Here is a 10993-nt window from a genome sequence, read left to right on the forward strand (position 1 = left end):
TGATATTCCCACACACCCCATAATAGAGGAGTGATATTCTAGAGGAGTGATATTCCCACACACCCCATAATAGAGGAGTGATATTCCCACACATCCCATAATAGAGGAGTAATATTCCCACACACCCCATCATAGAGGAGTAATATTCCCACACACCCCATCATAGAGGAGTGATATTCCCACACACCCCATCATAGAGGAGTGATATTCCCACACACCCCATAATAGAGGAGTGATATTCCCACACATCCCATAATAGAGGAGTGATATTCCCACACACCCCATAATAGAGGAGTAATATTCCCACACACCCCATAATAGAGGAGTAATATTCCCACACACCCCATAATAGAGGAGTAATATTCCCACACACCCCATAATAGAGGAGTGATATTCCCACACACCCCATCATAGAGGAGTGATATTCCCACACACCCCATAATAGAGGAGTAATATTCCCACACACCCCATCATAGAGGAGTAATATTCCCACACACCCCATAATAGAGGAGTAATATTCCCACACACCCCATAATAGAGGAGTGATATTCCCACACATCCCATAATAGAGGAGTAATATTCCCACACACCCCATAATATAGGAGTAATATTCCCACACACCCCATCATAGAGGAGTAATATTCCCACACACCCCATCATAGAGGAGTGATATTCCCACACACCCCATCATAGAGGAGTGATATTCCCACACACCCCATCATAGAGGAGTGATATTCCCACACATCCCATAATAGAGGAGTGATATTCCCACACACCCCATAATAGAGGAGTAATATTCCCACACACCCCATAATAGAGGAGTAATATTCCCACACACCCCATAATATAGGAGTAATATTCCCACACACCCCATCATAGAGGAGTAATATTCCCACACACCCCATCATAGAGGAGTAATATTCCCACACACCCCATCATAGAGGAGTAATATTCCCACACACCCCATCATAGAGGAGTGATATTCCCACACACCCCATCATAGAGGAGTAATATTCCCACACATCCTATAATAGAGGAGTAATATTCCCACACACCCCATCATAGAGGAGTGATATTCCCACACACCCCATCATAGAGGAGTGATATTCCCACACATCCCATAATAGAGGAGTGATATTCCCACACACCCCATAATAGAGGAGTAATATTCCTACCCTCTCCTCCCTCCTTAATAGAAGAGTAATATTCATATACATCCCATAATAGGGGAGTAATATGCCCGGACATCCCATAATAGGAGAGTAATATTTGTAGATATCACATAATGGGGGGGGCAATATGCCCAGACATCCCATAAAAGAGGAGTAACATTCCTACCCTCTCCTCCCCCCATAAAGCTACAAAAACTGTTAAAAAATAATTATGCCTCCCCGTCGGGGAATCGAACCCCGGTCTCCCGCGTGACAGGCGGGGATACTTACCACTATACTAACGAGGACTGGCTGGGAGACATAGGTATGCATTAAATGGTAATGGAATGTAGAGTACTGTTGTCAAAGTAAGTGAGTAAGTAACTGAAACACAGTGAAAAAAAAAAAGTAAAATTGTAAGCGCGGTGTAAAAAGCAGTGAGCAGTGCAGCGTCAATTTAGTTGAAAAGAGATTGCAGAAAAATAAAAATTGAATTAAAAAAAAAATTACACAACCTCCCCGTCGGGGAATCGAACCCCGGTCTCCCGCGTGACAGGCGGGGATACTTACCACTATACTAACGAGGACTGGTTGGAGGAGGGCTCCCGAGTCTTTGTACTGATATGAAACAACCAAACAGAAGTGAAAACACAAAGTTTACGTGTGAATGGTCGTTTTTCTATGGAATCCATGTGGAACTGAAGAGATTAGAGAAAATAACAGTAACAGGCAAAATAACTGCCGAAACCCGGGATCGAACCAGGGACCTTTAGATCTTCAGTCTAACGCTCTCCCAACTGAGCTATTTCGGCCATGTTGTTTTGTGTGAAACCAGATTCTATCAATCTACAAGTATTATGCCTGCCAAACTATGTCACTTAATGCCTTTTTCATATTTCTGTTGGTACGGGGCCATCGCAAACCTTCAGCCCCACGTACCGACGGACGTTGTGCACAACGTGGGCAGCGGATGCAGTTTTCAGACACATCCGCTGCCCATTGTGAGTTCCGGGGAGGAGGAGTGACGGAGTTCCGGCCACGCATGTGCGGATGGAAACGGCGGTTTCGACGGACGAAAAAAACATTACATTGAACGTTTTTTCGTAACGACGGGCCGCCAAATACCGACGTATCCAGTGTACGACATATGGAACGTGTGTCCATACGTCACGATGCGTCGGTAATACAAGTCTATGTGAAAAAAACACATCCTGCGGGCAACTTTGCAGGATGCGTTTTTTTCACAGAACGACGCATTGTGACCTTCACATTCTGACGGAAGTGCGAAAGAGGCCTTATAAGAATAATGCATACATGTATATTTATGTTTTGAATTCAGCATTGACTTTTTTTTTTACAAGAGAAAGGAAAGCTTAAATCCTCCCCATTAGGGTTCGATTCCCCAGTCTCCCGTGTGACAGGTGGGGATACTTACCACTATACTAATATAAGGAGGACTGGATCTCTGCTGTGATTCTCATTGTCTCCTGCCATATACAGCGGCCTGGTTCTTGCATAGTTTCCAACACAGTTCTGTGAAATGTCACACAAAAGAAAGGGGATGTAGCTCAGTGGTAGAGCGCATGCTTTGCATGTATGAGGCCCCGGGTTCAATCCCCGGCATCTCCAGAGGAAATTTTTTTCTTTTTTGCATTAAAGGGAGTTCATCCAATACTCTGTCAACCCCTTCTCTATCCCTATGTCCCCCCTCAGTAAAATAATTTTTATGGACTTGGCAGGCACCTCTCCTGACCAGAGTGTGATGGGTTGATATATTTCTATGCAGCTGCCATGTCATGAGAGGTGCTGGGCCAGTCCAAGGATTGCGATGCGATGTCACACAATCCCTGCAGACAATCAGTGCTGGTTTCACTCTCCTTCCAATAAAATCAAGACATCAATAGGAAGTGAGCGCTGCTGCTGCTGCTCTCTCACTTTCTCCGAATGTCAATTACGACAGTAGTACAGTGAAGCCACTGCTTATTGGCTGCAGCGGTTACGTGACATAACGATGTGACGCAATCCTCGGGAGAGCCAGGGCCGACACCAAATGTGGGTTTAAATGTTATTTTACTGGGGAGGGGAGGAACAGAAGGATTAAGAAAAGGTTGTCCGAGTATGGGAAACTCCTTTAAAGGGACTCTGTCACCTGAATTTGGAGGGAACAATCTTCAGCCATAGGGGCGGGGTGTTTGGGTGTTTGTCGGGTGAATCAAACACCTGAAAACTCCGCCCCTATGGCTGAAGAGTGTTCCCTCCATATTCAGGTGACAGAGTCCCTTTAAAGGATTTGGATGGTAAAAACAACTTTCATTCCCCTTTGATTGGATTGGCAGTAGACATGCTCGACCACCACTCCTCCATTCATTCCCGATGGACCTTCTAAACGTTGTGCTCAGCTTTTTCTGGCAGCTCTATAGAAAATAGAGTGGCCGTTTGCCACGCCATTTTGTAATGGAGAGAAAAGTGCCCCATTAGGTGTAAAAATTCCCAGATCTACCAAAAAGGGTTTTAACTCAGCCTTAGGCCTCTTTCACACATCCGTTTTTTAGAATCAGTCACAATCCGTCAAAGTTTTGAAAAGACGGATCCTGTGCAGATTGTAAAAAACTGATGCACTGGCAGGGCCGGCTCCAGGTTTTTGAGGGTCCTGGGCGAAAGAGTCTCAGTGGGCCCCTCTCTTTAACACATACCACGATTCATGATGCACAGATACAGCAGAGAAATATAGCACAGCCCACGTAGCGTATAGCACAGCCCACGTAGTATATAACACAGCCACGTAGTATATAGCACAGTGTAACAACTCTGCTGGCATCACAGCATGGCTTCACATCTCTCACACAATCTTACCCACTGCTCCAGGCCATGATGTGGTTTCTGTTTCATGCCAGCTCCATGTTCTGTGTCTCTGCTCTGTGCATGCTTCATGGCTGTGTGTATAGGGGGCCGCCGCCTGAACTCTCTGGTTCTTATAGGAATCAGGTGCACCTGTCTAATCAGTTCCTGACCAATTACCGAGAGGCCTCCTGTATATAGTGCAGCTCCACCCTGTGGTCTGGGCCTGTGCAATGTGTTAGCTCAGTTAGTGTTTAGCTGCTGAGTTTGCCTGGCCTTGCTCTGAGTTACTCCCTCTGAGCTTTTCTCTGTGCTATTGCCTTGATCTTGTAGTCCGCCCTCCAGGAGGCAGAATATCCTGGTCCCTGTGTCTTGTTCCAGTGCCTTGTCTGTACTTTGTCTTATCTCGGTCTTCTTGTCTGTGGCTTCCTTCCCTGCTGTGTCTTTCCTTGTGTTCTCAGTTTCCTTACACTCCGCACTCTTGCGGCTCTTCCTGCTCTGTATCTTGGTGGCTTTGCCGCTGCTCCGCACTCCTGCGGTTCTGCTCCGTTCTAATCTGCTCCGCTCCCGTTGCTGCAGAAACCTTTTGCTGCAGTTCCTCTCTGCAATCCTTGCGGTTCCACTCTGCTTAGCTTCTGCAGTATCTCTTGCTGCAGCTTCTCTCCACATTCTTTGTGGCTCTGCTCAGCTTTTGTTGCTACGCTATCTCTTGCTGCTTTTCCACTCCTATCTGCAGTCTTGCACTCCTCTCCTGTGTGAACAGGTCCCTACCTGTTTCTTCATACCTCATTCCTTTCTGCTTGTTTCCTTTCCTGCACCTCCTGTGTGAACAGGTCCCTAGCTGTTCCTCCAAACTACATATCTGTACCTGCACCTCCAGTGTGAACAGGCCCCTACCTGTTCCTTCATATACCACATCAACCAATCCTGTGTTCCTGCCAGTCCTGCCGTTCCTGCCCTGCCTTCCAGTCCTGTGTTCCTGCTGTCCTAGCCAGTCCTGTGTTCTCTGCCAGCCTACTCGTCTGAGTTCCAGCCGTGCTCTTCTGCCAGTCCTGCCTAATGCCCGCACCAATCCTGGTGTTCCTGTCTCCCAAGTGGGATCAGCAACCACAGCCAGACACCACCCTGGAGTAGCACCTGGCAGCTGCCTGCTGCACAAGCCTGACCTCACCATCAGAGGCTCCAGTGAAAACCCAGGTAGCTATCATAGTTACGCCCCTTCCAGGGTAGTCTGGTTTGTGGCACAGTGGGGCCACAAACCCCCCGAGCTCACGCCCACCAGTCAGGGCGTGAGCGTGACACACAGCCACATAGTGTATAGCACAGGCCACGTAGTATATTGCCCAGCCACGTAGTATATTGCCCAGCCACGTAGTATATAGCACAGACATGTAGTATATTGCCCAGCCACATAGAATATAGCACAGACACATAGTATATAGCACAGACACGTAGTATATTGCACAGCCACGTAGTATATTGCACAGCCACATAATATATTGCCCAGCCACGTATTATATAGCACAGCCACGTAGTATATAACACAGGCAGCCCACGTACCTAGTATATAACAGGATCAGGAGCAGAAAACAGGAAAGGCCTGGTTCACAAACTCTGAATGAAGCAAGCAAAATAGCTTGACATTAGGATGCATGCAGCAGGCCCAGGCTCAGCACTAAATCCCACATTTCTACACCCGGACTACCTCTATCAGCTGTGCTCCTCTCACTTGCTCCTTCAGCTGCACTGAGGTTTTTCTCGCTAACACTAGCATCGTTTGTGTTCTCACTAAGGCTACGTTCACATTTGCGTTGTGCGATGTTGCGTCCAAGACGCAACGCACAACGCAAAAAACGCACCAAAACGCATGCTAAAACGCAGCGTTTTGCGACGCATGCGTCCTTTTTTGCATGCAAAAAAAATGCAGCTTGCTGCGTTCCCTGCGCCCTACGCTTGCGGCAAAAAAAACGCATGCGTCGCAAAACGCAGCACAACGCATGTCCATGCGCCCCCCCCATGTTAAATATAGGGGCGCATGACGCATGCAACGCAAATGTGAACGTAGCCTATGTCCGCCATATTGCCGTGGTCACTGATATTGGAATACGTGCATTCTGGTCTTTGGGAAAATGGCCGCCAATATTTAGCTCTGCACACTAAACTGAAGACAAATTCCTGTTAACAAAAGCGGTAACTAAGGACTCGGTTACCAAGCTGCATGGGAGTAATAAGGTGACCACGTGACTTATCAGCTATTGGAGGACTACAAGTTCGGAATACACATCTCATTGTACGAGACAGAGACTACTCATATATTACCGGGCCGGAAGCTCTCTGCTGTAATGTGACACGGTGATGATCTGCACTTGAAGCTGCTCTGGGGGGCAGGCTGCATCCCATTCCCCCCCGACCCCTGCCCCTGCAATGCGCAGCGTTGGGAGTCAGGACCGTCACCGAAGACGAGTCACTTACTCACTGCTTCACTCGGCGCTGTCACCCTCGTTGTGGACACGGAGAGGGAGCACCGACTGTGCACCTCCTGAGTCCTGACTGCAGCTGCTGCTCGTCTTCTCCTGCTTGGCGCTGCCGCTGCTGGAGCCTTGACCTGTCCTGGAAGTGGAATGGAACCAACGCGAACAAACGGAATGGATGTGATCCGATGATCTTCTCTGTTCTCTTCTTGCCGGCGCTTAGGATGACAAGACGACCGGAAGTGACAGGACAGATGACCCGGCGTCGCCCGGAAGTGACTCTCTTTGTATTGTATCCATGGTGACGGGCCGGCGGAGGTGAGTATTGCAGCTGCGCAGCGCCAGGCGCCAGCGAAACCTTTAGATCTCTCTGCCGCCTGCATCTGAGGCGCCACCGGGTGCCGGGGATGAGGGATTTGAATGACTGAGTAGTTTGAGTCACTGTAGTCACACAAAGCAGGGATGTAGTGCACTACCATAAATGGGCCCCCCCGTCTCGCTAGGGCCCCGGCATTTGCCCGGGTGCTGACGCCAGCCCTGTGCACTGGATCCGTTTTTTTTTACAGATTCGTTGAAGTAGTTCCAGCCGAGAGAGAATTTTCCCCAGAATGGAAATCCTTCCAGGCATGCTCAGTTTCAAAAAACTTAATCCATCGCTGGATTCCGTTTTTTGACGGTCAGCGATGGATCCTGCATCCATTGGCTTCCATTATAGCCAACAATGTAGAGCACAGGATCCGCCGCTGGGCGAATTTACGACGTACACAAAAAACGTTTCTATGTGCGCTGTCTCTGCCTGACGAACACAGAATTTATGATGGATCCGTCATACGACGGATGAAATGGATGGCCATCCCTCACAATCCGTCGCTAATACAAGTCTATCAGAAAAAAAAACAGATCCAGCAGCAACATTTGCTGGATCCGTTTTTTTTTTCTCAAAACGACGGATTTGGACGTAAACAAACAGACTGAAGTGTGAAAGATGCCTTAGGCTACCTTCACACTAGCGTCGTACGACGCACGTTGCAATGCGTCGTTTTGCAGGATGCGTTTTTTTCTCCATAGGCTTAAATTAGCGACGCATTGCCACACGTCGCAACCGTCGTGCGACGGTTGTGTCGTGTTGTGGTGGACTGTCGGCACCCAAAAAGGTTGCTTGTAACGTTTTTTGGTGCGTTGTGTCCGTCATTTCCGACCGCACATGCGCGGCCGGAACTCCGCCCCCTCCTCCCCGGAGCTCACAATGGGGCAGCGGATGCGTTGTAAAACTGCATCTGCTGCCCCCGTTGTGCTGCGCTTTCACAGCATGCCCAAGCAGTCAAAAGCGGCGCACTCACTATAAGTTGGTGCTCAGAGGTAAAAAGATCATGTAATAGAAAAATAACCTCCAGCACTCAAAAGTAATTCCACACTTATTTCTTTCTTGAGAAAATTATTATTTATTAATCTTCAACACTCAGCCGATATTTGACATAGACATCAAAAGTATCCAACGTTTCGGCACATTAATGCCTTTCTCAAGGAAGTCTACAATATTAGAAATAAAACAACAATGTAAATAATGACATATATGATGATCAACAACATAGGTTGAGAAGAAAAAGAAAGCAAAAAAGTCCACCCAGGACGTGAAGAAAAAATAAATAGAAAAAACTGGTGTATAATAAATGAGAACCCAGAGGACCAAGAACCCTGATAATACTAATAGAAGTAACCGGTGTAAGGAAAAACGTAATCTACACCAAATCAAGCAAGACCCCATCTCATAAACCGCCGGGAGGTGCATCATGTTATATAGTGTGACTGCGAGGAAACCACATGCAAAACCATGTCATAACCACAACAATATAGCGAAAAAAAGGGCCATATCTACCTATTCCACAGGGATAAGCTGCCAAAATGAACCACGGAGCCGTCAGGCTAATCTATATACTGGCACTACATGAAAGAGTAAGGCACCGAAAAATCACTAATGAAATAGGGGAACTCCATTCCAATATGTACAAACACTGAGGAACAAACCAAGACATACCTGTAATTATGTACGAGATCGCCGTGTGTCACAAGAAGACAGGAAGTAGCGTGCAGTTAGTAGCCGCACAGCGGCGTATAAATGCTCAAAGGGCGCTGACGTAACATCCGGTATACAATCGCTGAAGGGCACGGAAAGACCCGACGAGAAACAAAAGTGCGCGCCTGCGCAGATCACCGCTAAGTAACCGGTGATCCGCAGAGCTCTCCCTGTAAACCGGAGTACCATGAACCAATTGCACTAGTAATCATGAACAAATATCGTTCATAGAACACTCAAAGAAACAATATGTATACTGGGCAAATGTAACAAGTCAGCAGAGAGCTCGCGAACACGCATATCCTGCCATCAAAAAAACTATAAACTATCTACGTTTTTTTTTTGATGGCAGGATATGCGTGTTCGCGAGCTCTCTGCTGACTTGTTACATTTGCCCAGTATACATATTGTTTCTTTGAGTGTTCTATGAACGATATTTGTTCATGATTACTAGTGCAATTGGTTCATGAGAGCTCTGTGGCGCTTTGCACACGCGCTGTGTGCGCTTCCGGTATTGTTAGGACTCCGGGCTTTCTTTCCCCTTAGCGGTGATCTGCGCAGGCGCGCACTTTCGTTTCTCGTCGGGTCTTTCCGTGCCCTTCAGTGATTGTATACCGGATGTTACGTCAGCGCCCTTTGAGCATTTATACGCCGCTGTGCGGCTACTAACTGCACGCTACTTCCTTTCTTCTTGTGACACACGGCGATCTCGTACATAATTACAGGTATGTCTTGGTTTGTTCCTCAATGTTTGTACATATTGGAATGGAGTTCCCCTATTTCATTAGTGATTTTTCGGTGCCTTACTCTTTCATGTAGTGCCAGTATATAGATTAGCCTGACGGCTCCGTGGTTCATTTTGGCAGCTTATCCCTGTGGAATAGGTAGATATGGCCCTTTTTTTCGCTATATTGTTGTGGTTATGACATGGTTTTGCATGTGGTTTCCTCGCAGTCACACTATATAACATGATGCACCTCTCGGCGGTTTATGAGATGGGGTCTTGCTTGATTTGGTGTAGATTACGTTTTTCCTTACACCGGTTACTTCTATTAGTATTATCAGGGTTCTTGGTCCTCTGGGTTCTCATTTATTATACACCAGTTTTTTCTATTTATTTTTTCTTCACGTCCTGGGTGGACTTTTTTGCTTTCTTTTTCTTCTCAACCTATGTTGTTGATCATCATCATATATGTCATTATTTACATTGTTGTTTTATTTCTAATATTGTAGATTTCCTTGAGAAAGGCATTAATGTGCCGAAACTTTGGATACTTTTGATGTCTATGTCAAATATCGGCTGAGTGTTGAAGATTAATAAATAATAATTTTCTCAAGAAAGAAATAAGTGTGGAATTACTTTTGAGTGCTGGAGGTTATTTTTCTATTACTTTCACAGCATGCGTCGGTACGTCACCACGACGCATTGCGTCGTACGACGGTAGTGTGAAAGTAGCCTTAGACACAAAGGTTAAAATAACCTAAAGCTGGTCATACACACGTGATAGCTGTTAGACGCTCTTTTGGCTGGAAGCTTTATCTGCCAACTCCTCACTACGTGCGAGTAGTTGACTTGGTAAAGAATTCTTATGTTTTCAATAGAAGAGCAAGAGAAAGGAGCAGCAGCTTATCTCTGTGGGCACGAAAGGGTCTGATATTGGTATTCAAACTGCACGTTACCTATTGGAGGGGTCTCAGGAGACCCCCCATATGTATAGATGGTCAGTTGCAGTTCCTGACGTGTAGGGCTTGGGTGCAGCACTAAGGTGCTGTACTCTGGCTGCTTATGGACAAGTCATTTCCACACAACGTCCTCCCTCATCAGACAGCATGCTCTGCAGGAGAGGAAGGGTGATCACCTACACCACCGCAGCTCTGACAATGGACGCTCTCCTGTGTAACTCACTGGAACAGGCAGGACAGAAAGAAAACCAATTAACACCATAAAATGTGAAACTATTTGCACAATTTTTGCTTAGTTGTAAATTAATGTCTTCTTTGACAAATATATAATATATATCTTCCCTATGTGCTACCACTACTCCTAATGTAGAATATCCTAACATGTCTGATTTCTAAATACAAGGGAAGGAGGACATAATGTGTACACCTATGCCAGTGATGGCAAACCTTTTAGAGACCAAGTGCCCAAAATGCAACCCAAAACCCACTTATCGCACAGTGTCTTCTTGGCAATTTAACCTGAATTCTTTTCGCTTCGAAAAACATTTAGCGAACAGGCGGGAGCAGCAGAGAGCAGCCACAGACAGGAGCAGGGGTACCAAATGGAAGATATAGGGATTTTTGTGTACTCTCCACATAAAATCCTTGTCTCCGAGCCATTCATTGGGGGACACAGACCGTGGGTGTATGCTGCTGCCAATAGGAGGCTGACACTAAGTGATCGAAAAAAAATCAGCTCCTCCCCAGCAGTATACACCTTCCTGCTGGCTCTCAGC

General features: G+C 46.6%; 2 non-coding genes across 2 annotated transcripts; one reads left to right on the forward strand and one right to left on the reverse strand.

Moving 5' to 3' along the window:
* Positions 1-1890: 1890 nt before the first annotated feature.
* TRNAF-GAA (transfer RNA phenylalanine (anticodon GAA)) lies at positions 1891-1963 on the reverse strand. Its single transcript has one exon. It is a non-coding gene; the product is annotated as a tRNA-Phe (tRNA).
* Positions 1964-2708: 745 nt separating this feature from the next.
* TRNAA-UGC (transfer RNA alanine (anticodon UGC)) lies at positions 2709-2780 on the forward strand. Its single transcript has one exon. It is a non-coding gene; the product is annotated as a tRNA-Ala (tRNA).
* Positions 2781-10993: the final 8213 nt, after the last annotated feature.

Source organism: Ranitomeya imitator, chromosome 1 (assembly GCF_032444005.1).
Source record: "Ranitomeya imitator isolate aRanImi1 chromosome 1, aRanImi1.pri, whole genome shotgun sequence".
NCBI lineage: Eukaryota > Metazoa > Chordata > Amphibia > Anura > Dendrobatidae > Ranitomeya > Ranitomeya imitator.